Below are 16,450 nucleotides of genomic sequence, written 5' to 3' on the forward strand. Positions count from 1 at the left end.
GGCTTTACCACGAGACCACCAAACGACCCGGAGAGACAAGGCCAAAGGTCTCCTCTTGGTTTAAAAAGCCTTGCTACACTGTAAATCCAAAGGCAATACTTTTGGTCCCTTTTTGGCCCGCCCTTCTATTCAAAAAATAGGGGGAGGGCCTATGCATTTGCCTTTGTGTCTGTGTTGTTGTTGTTGTTGGCGTCTGTGTACAAGGAAGGAGTTGAGATAGAGTAACCAGATTTGGAGGGTACTTCAGGAGTACCGTCCAAACAAATAATCCGGTGGTGCAAATCCCGTCCGGGTCGCACAAGGGCTGCTGCAGGTGCATATCATGGTTTACATGAGCGGGAGGGGGATTTCCGCCATTATTGGTGCTAGCAGGGCACATAGGGGTATTTTTGGAATCGGGGCGACGAGACAAGATGAATGGACCTGGTCCCGACCCCATCGGCCGCTTTTACAAGTTGGCCAGATCAGGATCTTCAAAAAAGCGGGTCGACCGACTAAAAAAATTTATTGCAGATTTCGATTGGTCTCAGCAAGACCTTTTCAACGAGGGGTCGGAAAGGGGGTCCAGGAGCCCGACTTCGCCTATTAGTCACATCAGAATCTTGAAAAAAGGGGGTCGACCGACTGAAAATTTTTACTTTAGTTTTGGATAGGTCTTGGCAAGACCTCTTGAACGAGGGGTCGGAAGGGGGGTCCAGGAGCCCGCCTTCATGAGTTATGGGAAAAAGTGCGACGGACTCGTTTTGCGCTCCTGCTGTGCCTCTATTGCAAGGAGTTGCAGTAGCATGGCAAATATGGGTATTTTCGGAATGAGGGCGAAGAGACAAATGAAATGGGCATATTCTAAGGACAGTTGGAGTAAAAAGTGTAAGGACTATTGCATATTGTTAATAGAAGGGCGGGCCTAAGTCACGATGGTACATCGATAACTTTGCTTTACCCGCTCACGGTGTGTGTGATGCGAGCGGGCCGAAGGCCCGGGCCTTCGACTGGCCAAGTTGGGTCTGATGCGAGGGCCGAAGGCCCGAGAAAAGGCCGCCGGCAGGCCAAGCTGGGCCGGCCCCCTGTCGAACCGAGTTGCCGGCGCAGCGAAGCGGAGCTGGCAACTCGGTTCGACGGAAGGGCGGGCCCTAGCTTGTTTGGCGATACAACTAAGTATCGCCAATAAACGGCCTTACGAAAAAGTATTGCCTTCAAAACGGCGATACACAAAAGTATCGCCAAAATTTGGCGATACATCGGAGTATTGCCACAATTTGGCAATAAACGTTGAACAAATCAAGGGGACAAGTTCCTAGTTCAATGCCGTGGTTGTGGCAGTACCAAAAAGTGGGGGGGGGGCATAAATGTAAATGGCCTTCGCCCTCGAGCATATTAGTACCAAAAAGTACCGCCAAATTTTGGCGATACTTTTGTGTATTGCCGTTCTGAAGGCAATACTTTTCCGTAAGGCCGTTTATTGGCGATACTCAATTGTATCGCCGAAAAATGTACTCAAGTATCGCCTTTGCATTTGCAGTGTATCTACAGGACATGTAGGGAACTGATGAAGCGAATATAGGGTATTTCGGAGCAGCCCTGGCCCGGAAGAAGAACAAAAACGGAAGTTAGAAATAGCAGTGTTTTATGAGAAACATACGCATATACGCTGCGGATGCTCATTTGCAGCGTATATTTCTCACTAAAACTGTCAATTCTAATTTCCGTTTTTGTTCTTCTTCCGGGCCAGGGCTGCTCCGAAATACCCTTTAGTTCGCTTGTCTATCAAAAATGTTTGTTGGATCGCAAGGAAAAGGTTATCGCCCGAACAGCATTCTAAAGTTAGCGAATATTGTTAGCTTTTCCAGCAGAAAAGTTCGTTGCATAGTGAGTAAAAAATTATCGGTAGAACAGCATAGAGGAGTTTGCCACAGCAGCGTACCAAATAGGCTGAAATAGCGAATTTCTTTGTCATTCCAGCAAATTTGGCTCCAACAAACAGTTATTCTCTAAACTAGCGAAATTATTTTTTTCCGTGTGCAACGATCCACGTCACGTTTCTCCTTGATTGAGAGTTAAGCCTGTCGACTATCCACATATCAAATCAAAGTTTTCACCATTTGAGACTGCATTCGTCTTCAATGCTCGCTTATTGCTAAGAACCTTTCTAAGAAAGTAAACATATGGTCAGACACTTCGGTTAAACCTTCGGATACGGTATTAAGTTATAGCTTATGAGCTATCAACAATCAGTCATATCGAAATTAATTGCAACGAACTTTGAACTCTTTCGCTTTTCTCAGCAGCATCCAACATAGCAAACAAGGCATGAGAATCGAAGCCGCAAATTGAACATTGTGCCCCCCCCCCGGAAAAGGCCTAACGCAGTCCCGGTATCATTTCTTCCCCTGTACTGTCACCAGACGTTGAGATCTTTCCCAAAGACGTTGCGTGATGCTACGGCTCTAATAGACTTTTCAACGATTGTCGCCAGTGTCGTAATCTATTCCGGGATGGGGGTATGAACGAACGAGTCAGAAGTCAAGTCTAGAATGATAACTTTATTATCCAGTGTAGGGTGTGCTGGAGAGGTCTCGATGCCGAAGTCGATCACGCCTAGTCGATACTCTCGACAGTGTCAGGCAGTGCTGCCACCTGTCTTACTCTGCTCACAGCACCTCCCTCCTTCAGTGGGGAAACGGAACATAAATTTCTTACGTTGGTAGCGGTAAAGAAATTCTTTATTCACATTCAGTTTGCAATAATCCAGGAGTAAGCAGTACCGTCATCAAAACAAAACAAACAACATTCAGTCTTAACTTAAGACTAGAAGTACGAAATCTTTGCGATTGTACCATTTTATAAAACTAAACATGTCAGTCAAAGCTGTTGACTAGAAGAACGTAGTCTTCTTCGTTGTACTTGGTGGAGCGCCTTAGACGTCGCCCAAACCTAGATCTCCCTTGCTGCAGGTTTCCAGGTGATGCAGCCAATGGGTCGACGTCTTGGGCTGGCTCTTCTGGCTCAGGGTCGGCTCGCTGCTCAGCGCCTGGGGACAGTGGAACATTTTGTATTAGTTCATCTGACATCTCGGAATCTTCAGGATAAACTTCGGTTTCTCCTTCATCCTCTGCTATTTCAGGATTACATTCCATCCCCTCGTCACGGCTGTCATTCTCTGTGTGAGAGAGTTTTAGATGGAACGTATTCCTTCGCAGCAGACTGCCATTCAGCAGCCTGACCACATAGCTTCTGTCAGTTGGGTATTTTTCTACAATTCTCCCCTTTTTCCATTTTCTGTTCCGCCTGACCACTACCCTATCTCCTACACTAAAATTGACTGGCTTCCTTCTTGCCCGTTTGTCATGTTGTTGCTTTGTTTTCTCCTGTAACCGCTTTAGTGTCTGTCTAACCTCGACAACTTTGGGTTCCAGATTTCTGCTCAAGGTGGGCACTCCAGTTCTGCACATTCTGCTCATCAGTATTTGCGCAGGGGACACATTGAGTCCTGAGAGTGGAGTATTATTGTAATCACGCAGCGCATCCAGATAATGCGTTCCCTCATCATGACATTTTCGCAGTAATTGCTTCGCAATGTGAACTGCTTTCTCAGCGAGTCCATTTGATGAGGCAAACTCTGGTGAACTGGTGACTATTTTACTGCCCACCATTGAAGCGTACTGGTGACACTCTGCTGAATTTAGCGGATTATTGTCCCCAAATATTACCTCTGGAACCCCATGAGTGCTAAATACTTGTCTGAGTGCCTTAATTACTGCCTCACTCTTTTTGCTGGCAAGTGGTTTGATCTCCAGCCATTTTGACAAGAAATCCACCACCACCAGATAGCAGTCTGAGTTGAACTCAAGAATATCAAGACCAATTTTCTGGAATCTCAGATTAGGCACTTCATGAGGCATCAGAGGTTCTCTGTGGTTTGCAGAGCTGTGTCTTTCACACGTTCTGCACTGACTCACTAGTGTTGTGATATCATTAGTCAGACCAGGCCAGTATACAGTTTGCCTTGCCCTTGCCTTTGTTTTCTCAATGCCGAGGTGTGCCATATGTAACTTTTCCAGAATACGTCTCCTGAGCGAGACTGGCACAACAATTCGATCATTGAGAATCACAAGGCTGTCCTCAAGGAACAGGTCGTCCCTTACCTGCCAGTAAGGTCGGGCCTCTTTAATGACTTGTTTTCTGTCATTGGGCCACCCACTTTGATAGTAACCCATCACTGCCACAAGCCCAGGATCACATGCAGTTTCTCTCACGAGGTCCTGCTTTATTTCAGCAGACATTGGAATGTTCTGAGTCACTTCATGGACGACCTCTAACATCTCGGGGTCATCCCGGACTGGGTCCATCAGATAATTTCGAGAGAGAAGATCTGCAATGTGCATTAGTTTTCCTGGAAGGTATTCAACCTTAGGCTGAAACTTCAGCATTTTGAGTCTCAACTTTTTCAGTCGATTGTTTGTGATTTGGTGAATGGGTTTTTTGAAAATGAAGACAAGCGGTTTGTGATCAGTCTGGAACACCACGTCTGGCATACCCCAGATGAACTTCACTAATGATTCCGCTGCAAATGATAGGGAGAGCATCTCCTTCTCAATTTGTGCGTAATTCGTCTCATTTTCAGTGAGCACCCTCGAGTCAAAGGCGACTGGCTGGCCATCTTGAAGGAGTACGCAGCCCAATCCACTCTGGCTGGCGTCTGCTTGTACTACTGTTTGCCTTTTAGGGTCAAACGTAGTCAACACAGGTGCCTTTGTCAGACGCCCCTTGAGTTCCTCAAAAGCCTGAGAGTGAATTGGAAGCCACTGGTACACTACCTTCGTGGAGAGAAGCTGATAAAGGGGAGCAGCAATCGTTGCCATGTCAGGTATGAACTTCCTGACATAATTGAAAGTTCCCATAACTTTATGGAGGTTTGCTCTAGTTTTGGGTTCTTTAATGGCTTGTATTGCTCTCACCCTAGCAGGATCAACTTTGACCGCATTTTTAGACAAATAGTGGCCAAGGAATTTGACTTCCTTAGTCCTGTATTGCAATTTGGAAGGGTTAAATTTCACGTTCTCCTTTACAGCTCTCTCCATGACCTTCACTAATACACTGTCATGGTCAGCTAGAGTTTTGCCAGGGATTAGGCAGTCATCAAAGTAAAACCTACCCCCAGTGCCCTGAAAGGCCTGTTCCGTCAGGAACTGGAATATTTCAGGGGCGGTACTAAGCCCAAAAGGCATCTTAGTAAACCGGTACAGACCAAACGGGGTGGAGAAGGTGCACAGGAGGCTTGACTTTTCGTCTAGCTTTGCATGCCAGAAGCCATCCTTAAGGTCAAGCACCGTGAAGTACTCCATGTCTCGCATGGAGTAGACAAGTTCATCAAAAGTTGGAATAGGGTACTTTTGCTTCAGCAAGGCCTCATTCAGCGTTTGCGGGTCCAGACATATTCTGAGATCCCCATTCGCCTTTTCACGAACGACCAAATTGCTTACAAACTTTGGGATTTCTACCCCTATTTGTACCACTACTCCCCTCTTAAGGGGAGGTTCTGGTGAAAATCTTGCCATTTTCCAAATGTATCCTACAGTCATAATTTGTTCGGAATATAAAATTTTTCATTGAGGAGACTAAAATTTGACTTTTGAGGGCACATGCCAGGCTGTAAACCCAGTCGAAGAGTCTTTTTGAGCCTATTTTGGCTGTATCTTAAAAGATCTCCTTGCGCATACTATTTTGTCGTAAAAGGTTGACCTTGACATTTTTCACTTCTTCGACTCATTTTCAAAAGATTCCGGCATGCAGATCTCAAAACTTCCATTATAATATTAATTATTAGCTTTTTAAGCTGAAAAGTCCCTTAAATTTGTCTATTTTGTACATTTTTCATCAATTATAGTGAAATGCTTGGTTAGAAAGCTTGCGAATAAAAATGCAATTGACATTTAGAGTTGTGCATGCCGGCATTTTTTAAAAATGAATCGAAGAAGTGAAAAATGTCTAAGCCAACGTTTTACGACAAAATAGTATGCGCAAGAAGATTTTTAAAGTTATAGCCTAAATGAGAGAAAAAGGCTCTGCGTTTGGGTTCAGGGCTTAGAATGTGCCTCCCCGATGTAAAATTTTAATAAATACTTGATAAGACATCAAATTTTTAACAAATTTTCACAGTGGGACCTATTTAGGAGAAAATACCATTTTCACCAGAACCTCCCCTTAACTAACTCATCAAGTTTAGGTTTAAGCCTTTCAATCACAGAGAAGTGATACCTCCGAGGAGGACACATGCTAGATTCTGCATCTTCTCTGATCTTTAGGCTTACCACCTGTCTGAACTGTCCCTCCCCTGTGAACAGCTCAGGGTAGCGGGACAGGAATTCAGTTGAGGAGGATGGCAATTCTAGTCTATTTTCGACAGTGTGCACCTTTGGGTGCTCCACTTGCCTAATGAGATCTAAACTCACACAGGCATCAACACCTAGCAGTGGGCGTGGCTCATCTTTGGAGATCAGAAATTCACAGAGCTTCTCCGCCCCATATGGAGTCTCTACCTTCAGGTAGATTAAACCCACAGGGTGACTTTGATAGCCGCCATAACACCGCAGGATAGTCCGAGGAGGATAGATCTCATAGTTCCCTTCAAATTTCTTAAACAGGTCATAAGGTAAACTGTTTATCTCTGAACCTGTATCTAGCTTAAAAGTGACTACATGTTTACCATCCAACCTGAGGGTTTCAGTTATTTCCTTCTTAACTACACTGAGAACCTTAGGGGTTTCCTTCACTACAGAAATCATTTGTACATACCTCACCTTATCGGAAGTCCAGTTCCCGTTGAGAAGTTCATCCTCGTCCTGTTCTTCCCTCGACTTGGTGACGGAGTTCACTTCCCTCCTGGTGACTGTCTCGCTGCGTCCCTGTCTCTGCTTTGCCTTGTCGGGGTTGCAGACAACTGCGAAGTGGTTCTTCTGTTTGCAGCGACAGCAGATAGCACCCCAAGCCGGGCAGTTCCCTGCACTGTGCCACCTGTTGCACTTCTTGCAGTGGTACTCAGCGTCGCCGCTTTGTGCAGTTCTGGTGGTTCTAGCCTCCTGCTGTCTTGGGCCCCTCTTTTCATAGGGTTTGAATCTTCCCTTGTCCCCTTGGGTTTCTCTGGATGAGCCTTGCCTGTTGTCTTTCTGGCCCTTCAGATTCTGGGCCCTACCCTTGGAGCGGGGTTGCCTCTGCACAGCATCAACAATTGACTCACGCTGTCCTGGATAGCCTCGGGTTGCTTCAGAAGCTTTCACTAGTTCAATTATAGTGTCCAGGGGCTCATGAGCTTTAGCTCGGATTGAGGTTTTGGTTACAGGGTCTTTCAGCCCCCACACGATGCGGTCCCTGAGCATTTCGTCCTCAAGGTCCCCGTACTCACAATCCTTGATCAGGTTGCGCAAGTCTGTCAACCATTGATTGAAGTTTTCACCATTCTTTTGGTTCCTGTTGTTGAATTCTTCTCTGCACCCATTGAGACTTTTCTTCGCTATGGCATAGTTGTCAAAGCTTTTAAGGCCAGGGACAGGTGAAAAAATGATCTCAGAAACTGCTGGTCCAAAACTTCTTATTTTCTGTCAAAATCTTACTCCTGATGAAAAACTATTTCACCCAAAATCCCATCCCATAATATCAAGCGGTTCCTGAGATACAGGCTTTTTTATAATTTTGTAAGTGTTTGTTAAAAAATTCCTGTGCGTTTCCCATTTTGGGTTATTGACCTGACCGACATATTTTTTTGTTCGTCTAAGTCCAAAGAACCAACACAACTGACAGATTTTAGTTTCCGGCACTGATAGCAAAATACCAACTTTTCAATTTTGACATTTTTCAAAAACCAAAGATTTTCACTTTTTTTTGTAAAAACCGATATCCAAAACCATACTTCTGGGTGGAATATACAAAAACTGTCACTTGCGTTTCCTCGCAATAACCTACTGAGTCAGTGGAAAAAATATCATTGACGACACTTCAAACTGTATGCGCACAGGACCATTCAAATGTTAAAAAAATGTCTTCGGAGAAAAGGGCGTTTAAAGTTTGGTGACAGATTTTAATGGATTTCCAGCCAAAAAAATCTCCTTGCGCATACTATTTTGTCGTAAAAGGTTGACCTGGATATTTTTCACTTCTTCAATTCATTTTTAAAAGGTCGCAGCATGCACAACTGAAAATGTCCATTACAATATCATTGGCAAGCTTCTAAAGCATGCATTTCACTTAAATTGATCAACAATGTACAAAATAGACAAGTTTTAGTGACTTCTTAGATGAAAAAAGCATGTGATTACTAATATAATGGAAATTTTGAACTAGGCATGCTGGAATCTTTTTTAAATGAATCGAAGAAGTGCAAAATGTAAAGGTAAGCCTTTTACGTCAAAATAGTATGCGCAAGAGGATTTTTCAAGATACGGCTAAATAAAGCCAAAACAGTCCAAAAAAGACAATTCGACTGGGTTCAAGACCTAGCATATGCCTTCAAAAATCAAATCTTAGTCTCTTTGAAGTATGATTTCATATTCCCAACAAATTATGTCAGTGGGGTTCATTTTGAAAATGGCAAGATTTTCACCAGAACCCCCCCCCCCCCCCCCCTCTGATGGCAAAACGGACAATTTTACTAAAATGTCGGAAATGCAGGAGTGTGCGAAAAGATGTATTTTAAGCACTTCCAGGTCCCGGATAGTCGAAGTCCCGACAGATCCTGAAAGAGGAAGGTCCAAAGGACCATTTTCCACCCAGAACTCATTTCATTCAATTTCACCAAACTTCTTCGTTTTTTCACCTGTCCCTGGCCTTAACAACAGTATCATAGTCGCGAGATGTGGGTCAAGGTCGTCCTCCTTCCGGTGATGGGATGATGGCTTTCCCACGCAGCTGTGTTCGCACTTCTCAATCCACTTCTCACTCCGCAATCACTTTTCAGTCCTCCGTTCCGTAGTCCAAAATCAATTCCGTTTCGACTGCGCCATGTCGTAATCTATTCCGGGATGGGGGTATGAACGAACGAGTCAGAAGTCAAGTCTAGAATGATAACTTTATTATCCAGTGTAGGGTGGCCGAAGTCGATCACGCCTAGTCGATACTCTCGACAGTGTCAGGCAGTGCTGCCACCTGTCTTACTCTGCTCACAACAGCCAGCACTGACTATTTCTGAAGGATCTTTTTGGTTGTGTCCCATCCCAAAGAGACTTTAAGGGAGCTAAGGGTTAACCACCACCAGTGGCTTTACTAATCTGCCATTTCATGAATCAGGTGAAGTGGTGGACTACACTTAACGAGCCTCACATATTCGCTACGCTGGTGTATGGCTACGGCATCTTCGCCCCAGGCACAAGGAGCCCAGGCCGCGACGAGTATCTATCAGTGCACCACATGATTCTGGCTCACGCCAAGGCCTATCGTCTCTACCATGAGCAGTTTGCAGAGCAAGGAGGTTGGTACCGGGTTCGTGTGAGAAAATTACTCACTTTAAAAGTAAATATCTAAAGCTAACGCAAATGCCTCTGAAACAAAAATAAATTGCCGAAGGTTTTTGATAAACTTTGTAAAATCGGCGCAGTCAACCAGTCGACCCGCCGATTAAAGAAAGTCCCGAATCAACACTGCGAGAAAAAACTACAGAGAATCCTGTTAATTTTTTCACAGCGTCGCTCTGTACCCAAAACCACAGTGATCTCCGTCTTTTAAGAGACTCCCTTTTTTTAAGATCCAGTTGACCAATCAGGATCTTAAAAAAAGGGGGTTGACCAAGAATTTTTTTTTATTCTTGATTCGGGTAGATCTTAATGAGACCTTTTCAACGAATGGTCGGAACTTAGGTCTAAAATGCTCGCATCGTCCTCGGGGACCCTGTGAGGTGCCCGTCGACGTCCTCGGAGACCCAACGGTGACCTATGCGGCTTTGACCATGCCATCCCGATGTGGTACGTATTGGCCGCTCGGACAACAGAGAGATGAACACATAAAACTACAGCGATCTCCGTCTTCTAAAAGACGGAGATCACTGTGGTTTTGGGTACAGAGAGCGACGCTGTGAAAAAATTAACAGGATTCTCTGTAGTTTTTTTCTCGCAGTGAAGTGGACAGCGCACTTGTAAAATGTAATGGAAAATGTCAAAACTGTAGTTTTGTTTAATTCGTCTCCGCACCCTTATGCCCTTTGTGATACAGATTTTGTTTTCAGGCCGCGTCGGTATCTCGCTGGAGAGCTACTTCGCGCGGCCCAAGACGAGTCGGTACGAGGACATCCAGGCGGCGGAGCGGCGCAACACGTTCGAGCTGGGCTGGGTGGCGGATCCCCTGCTGCGCGGCGACTACCCTCCCCTCATGCGCCGCACCGTGGACGCCAAGTGCGCCGAGGAAGGCCTCCAGGAGTCCAGGCTGCCCAGCTTCACGCAGGCCGAGAAGATGCTCATCAATGGTGCGGAAGCAACACTGTAAAACTTTCTTGTCACTTGATGACAAAATCGTGGAAGACATTTTCATCACTTGCGAATGATGACCTATCTCATCACAAAGTGATGACATTTTTACCAAAGCTCCTGTTCTTGCTGCATGGGCGTGGTGGTGTTAGTCTTCAACTTTATTCATGACACCCTTGTTCCCACATAGGTAAATCTCTAAAGATTTCGGCTAAAATTGACATGGTGACTCGGGGGATCATCCTGAGATTAACCAATGCCATGACCATCGATTTGACTGGCGTGGAATTGCCTTGCGAGCTCTGCAGAATCGGCCGCCTCCCATCTTCCAGCGCCTGCACTGTGAACCAAACGTGGACAACTCCACACTTCCTGGAGTAGGTCTCCACACTTGGAAGTGCAGAGTTCGCTGTCTCGACACTTCAAGTGTGGAGTAGCTCACAGAACCCCTATCTCTTGGCATGGTGCAAACCTGGACAAATCTTCATTTAAAGTATGGAGACTGCCAACTCTGCATTTCCAAGTGTGGAGACTGAAAATTCCACTCCTCCGCACTTCAAACGTGGAGTTCTCCACGTTTTGTTATGCAGAGACTTCCTAAACACCGATTTCATGTTGAAAAATCATTCTGTGTTCGCGTTGCAGGGACCTTGGACTTCCTCGGACTGAACGCGTACTTCGGCCTGGATGCCACGGACGGCACCCCAGTGTCTGCTGGAAATCCATCGTTCGATCGTGATTCGGGCGTTCTGGCGCTCCACCCTGACGACCCTCCGACAGGCGTACTGCCAGCCTGCCTGTATTCGCACGTAAGTTTTTATTAGCAGATGATACCTTTACTACTTCAAAACACACCTAGAACACTGCAAGACACAGAAAGGTGTCCGCTAGCTTTTACTCGAGTCCAGAAGCCAAGTGTGTATTTGACTTGTGGGTATTGGCTCCAGCAAGATCTTACCCCAGCAATTGTGAATAAGACGGTTGAGGCCCAACTGTTCTTCTCGCAGACCGCGTTCGTACACTACAAGGTAGGTTTACGCCAGACCGCGTCTTGTCGTAACAGGCTTCGCGATGTCTCGCGGCCTGTTCCTCCAATCCGCGCCTGGCGTACCTACCTTGGCCTGCGGCGCTAGCCTGCCTTCGGCAGGCATTGGCTTGTCCATCGTCGGTTACTTCTTACGTGTTGCATACTGGGGGGCTCCGCCCCCAGACCCCCCTTAATTCTAGAAAGAGTTGCTTCATCCACAGATAACACGATCTTGACCCTTGTAACTTTTTAACTTGCCAGCCCCCCAGCCCCCTTTCTTCAAGACAGAGGTCATCTACCTGCAGAAAATTCGATTTTTCGCCGGTTTTTAGGTGTTTTTCGCCTATAAAAACTGAACCAGTTGAGCCAGGATAGTGAAATTTCGCGTGTGCCGAGCCAAGAACATACCTAATAAGCCTGTAAAATCTCAGCCAGATCGGCCGAGCCGTTCAGGAGGAGTAGTGTACACACACACACACAGACAGACAGACAAACTTTTCAACCGCACTGGAGTAACGGGCTTCGCTATCGCTCAGCCAACAAGATCAAATGTGTGCTTAGTACACAGCTGTGGGAGCGTACTTGCAAGCACACATCTATAGGTGTATGCTTGACAAGTACACATCTTTAGGTGTATGCTTGGCCAAGCACACATCTATAGATGTATGCTTGGCCAATCACACAGCTGTAGGAGTGAGCCTTTAAATGGGTGGGATTAAAGTGTGCTTGGCCAATCATACACCTGTAGCTGTGTGCTTGCCAAGCATACACCTATAGATGTGTGCTTGCAAGTACGCTCCCATAGCTGTGTACTAAGCACACATTTGATCTTGTAGTGTAATGTGTGGAATGACCACACCATTTGATGAGGGCAAAATAGCATCCATTTGACCGCATCAGTTGGTGCAGTGTACTTTTTCTAAATGTCACAACGAAATTTGAGCTAAATTGCTGTGAATACGGCATGAGCACAATTCGAAGCAACATTTCTTGCGAATTGAGGACTTCAAATTGGAGGACCTCTTTCCCCTGGGTAACAGTCTACTTGCCTGCACAGGCCACCCCTTGGAGCATCCGTGAGAGTCTCCTATGGCTGAGGGACCGTTACGGCGACATCAGCATCATGGTCACCGAAAACGGGATCGGATCTACCACCGAGGACGGCCTCGACGACCACCACCGTCAAGTTTACTTCAGTGTAAGTAGTTTTTCGTCATATTTGCAGAGCCATTTTTTTAAATGAGGCTTTTTATCCGCACTTACTGTAGACACCAGCACCGCCCCACCGATTGTTTCCGGACCAACCTCAATTGATTCGTTACGTAAACATGCCACAGAAACAGTACTTTTAAGACTCAAAATCTCTTTGCATTCCTTGCAAACAATATTATGTTCTTGCGGGAAAGTGACAATTATGTATATGTAGGTATTGACTTCTTCTGCTTCCTAGATCTCTTCGTAACAGCGTGGATGAGTAGGGGTAGGTTGGGGAAGAAAAGTACAAAACGCGTACTTTGCACTCTACAGAAGTTCCAAATGAGGATTCAACTATGCTGCTCTCGTGAACTTTTAATCCAATGCCTTCCTGATGAAATAGATCACTGATCATTGATTGTAGTTCCCCGCGTACAATATGCCAAAATGTATGTGATTTCGGTACTTCTCGAAAAGGGTAAGAAAAGTACACCACCAGGAAAGAAAAGTACAACGTAAAGAATTGCGATTTCGAACCAGGAGACCACCAATCTTGGCTCAATACAGGTTTACCCCTAAAGGGGAAATCTTTCACTTGCCATTAGTTCAAGTTTCGTCAAAATCGGTCAATTGGTTCTGATTCTACATGGACTCATCACAGAAGGTCCAAGAAGCCTTTTCTCAGAGATAAGTGGGTACAGCATTTTTGTACTTGGGGTAGGTTGGGTAAGAAAAGTACACTCGAGGCTCGGGTAAGAAAAGAACACCAGTTAAATCTCTGAACTGAAACTACACTGAACCATCACGTTGGTGGTTTTAGAAAGATTGGTTATCCCGCTGACAAAAAATAAATTAAGCCCAGTTCTACAAACAATTTTTAGAATCAAACTGCACGTTTGAAAAAAACATTAAAAATAACTATGAAAATCTTTTTTTTAAATATTTGTACTTTAAAAAGTACAGCTTCATGCAGACTCAGCCGACAGTCCAATGTAAGGTACCACCTTATAGCTCAGACCATCATCTACGTATGATAAACAGTGCCGTTCGATGCTCTTAGGCTTCAACACAATTTTTTTTAAGTGTAAAAATGAAATGGGGAAGAAAAGTACAGTCGGCTGGGGAAGAAAAGTATAGGCATTGGGGAAGAAAAGAACACCCTCTAAGAAACTAAAAGCGGATAATGAAAATTGAATTGAGCACGGAAATAGATTTGATTAGGCGAGACAGCAAAATATGTTAACACAAGTTATAGAATTAGACTCGAAATAAACAAGTTATTGGGCATTTACGTGAAAAGGGGAAGAAAAGTACAAAAATGCTGTACCCACTTATCTCTGAGAAACGGCTTCTTGGACCTTCTGTGATGAGTCCGTGTAGAATCAGAACCAATTGACCGATTTTGACGAAACTTGAACTAATGGCAAGTGACAGCTCTCCACTTTAGGGGTAAACGTGTATTGAGCCAAGATTGGTGGTCTCCTGCTTCGAAATCGCAATTCTTTTCGTTGTACTTTTCTTTCCCGGTGGTGTACTTTTCTTACCCTTTTCGAGGAGTTCCGAAATCACATACATTACAGCATGTTGTACGTAATGTGGGGAACTATAATCAATGCACAGTGATCCATTTCATTTGGAAGGCATTGGATTACAAGTTCACGAGAGCAGAATAGTTACATCCTCATTTGGAACTTCTGTACAGTGCAAAGTACGCGTTTTGTACTTTTCTTCCCCAACCTACCCCTATCTTCCCCTTTTCACGTTAATGCCCAATAACTTGTTTATTTTGAGTCTAATTCTATAAGTTGTGTTGACATTTTTTGCTTGTCTCGTCTAATCAAATCTATTTCCGTGATCAATTAAATTTTCATCCCGCTTAAGGTTCTTAGAGGGTGGTTTTTTCTTCCCCAATGCCTGTACTTTTCTTCCCCAGCTGACTGTACTTTTCTTCCCCATTTCATTTTTACTCTTATTAAAAATTGTGTTGACGCCTAAGAGCATCGAACGGCACTGTTTTTTCAAAGATAATGGTCTAAGCTGGTAAGGTGGTACCATACATTGGACTGTCGGCTGATTCTGTAGAAAGCTGTACAAAGTAAAAACTTAAAAAAAAGGTTTTCATAGTTATTTTTAATGTGTTTCCAAACGTGCCGTTTGATTCTAAATATTACATGTAGAACTGGGCTAAATTTATTTTTTGTCAGCGGGATGACCAATCTTTCTAAAACCACTAACGTGATGGTTCAGTGTAGTTTCAGTTCGGAGATAGTGTTCTTTTCCTACCCGAGCCTCGAGTGTAGGGTCAGGGCGGGGAAAAACCGGACACCTGCAAGTTGGGGAAGAAACGTACACCGCACTTTCGCCACAGATTTACCTGTTTTGGGACGTGCAAAGTATTCAGTATTGCTTATTGATGATCTGCTAGATTGCGTTTAAGAGGAATTTAGCCTATTTGAACCGGAAAGTATTCAAAGTCACCTTTAAACGAGGTCTCGTTTAAAACACCTTAAAAACTTTCAAAATTGGTGCCCGCAATATCTCTTTTTAACGACTTTCCGAGCCTACTGTGACGAATATTCTTATTGTAACCCAAAGTTGGAATGTGGAGCCAAGATACGTTCAAATGTTTTAGCAGATTTCCAGCTGGATTACATATGAAGGGTAAAATACGAAACGGGGAAAAACCGTACACTGGTGCGGGGAAAAATCGAACACATCTTTTTTCTATAATAATCGATGAATTGCCCTAACATCCCACCAAAGTGGTCGTAACAAATGTATTTTAGCATTTCCCAACATTTAGTGGAAAAACAAACACGGCTGTTGACGATTTCATACATTTTGGTCATTTAACCTCAAAAACGTGCCGCCACGGACCCCCTAACAATGCTACGATGATTTCTGTCTACCTAGGAATACTCGTGCGCCTGCTTCAGTGGGTATCGCAAGTGTTACCCCCAAATATCGTTCCCAAGAGATTTCTGACCTACTTTCATAGATTTTTGTTAAATTAAAGCCTATGTCCGATTTTTCCCCTTAGGTGTTCGATTTTTCCCCGTTTCGACGGGGAAGAATCGCACACTGTTTTTTCTCATTAATTACTGAATGAAGCCGCAAACGCACTCGCTGAGGGTTGAAATGTCTTTCTTTGAGGCTCGATCAACAGACCCAACGGATACATTGGCTAAAGATAGTCAATTAGAGTCAAAATCGAGAAAGATTGCAAAACGTCCAGTTCTTCCCCGCCCTGACCCTACTTTTCTTACCCAACCCACCCTTACGTATTGTTCCACAAATTGCTAACCGAACGGCCGTAGGAATATGAACGGACGTCTCAGGTTGCACTACGTTATCGAATGGCAGGACGGAAACTCAGCACTCTTTCAACTTTCAGGGTTATCTCAGACAGATGCTGCGGGCCATCCATGTAGACAAATGCAATGTGATTGGTTACATTGCATGGAGCCTGCTCGACTCCTTTGAATGGGAAACATACGAGTAAGTAATTTAACTTCGTGGCGAAGCCAATGCCTGCTTTGAAAATCAATTTGTGATTCTTATCTACATCTCACCTTCTTAAGGATGAGACATTGTCTGACCGAAAAAGAGAAGCTTTTAAGTGTCACCTCAAGGGTAATATTTTGACCAGGAAAGGGCCAGTGTCCCCACTGAGAATGAAAGAGTCATGATCATGACTAAAATTTTGGGTGAGGAATTCTTTATTACCCAAATTTGGGTGAGGAAATTATCCTCGCCCAAATTTGGGTGAGGAAAGTTTTCTCAC

General features: G+C 44.5%; 1 pseudogene; it reads left to right on the forward strand.

Annotated features, from left to right (window-relative positions):
• The window catches only part of LOC117642412, a 31,580-nt pseudogene that overhangs the window by 11,309 nt on the left and 3,821 nt on the right, over positions 1 to 16,450 (forward strand).

Source organism: Thrips palmi, unplaced genomic scaffold, assembly GCF_012932325.1.
Source record: "Thrips palmi isolate BJ-2018 unplaced genomic scaffold, TpBJ-2018v1 HiC_scaffold_16, whole genome shotgun sequence".
In the NCBI taxonomy this organism is placed as follows: Eukaryota; Metazoa; Arthropoda; class Insecta; order Thysanoptera; family Thripidae; genus Thrips; species Thrips palmi.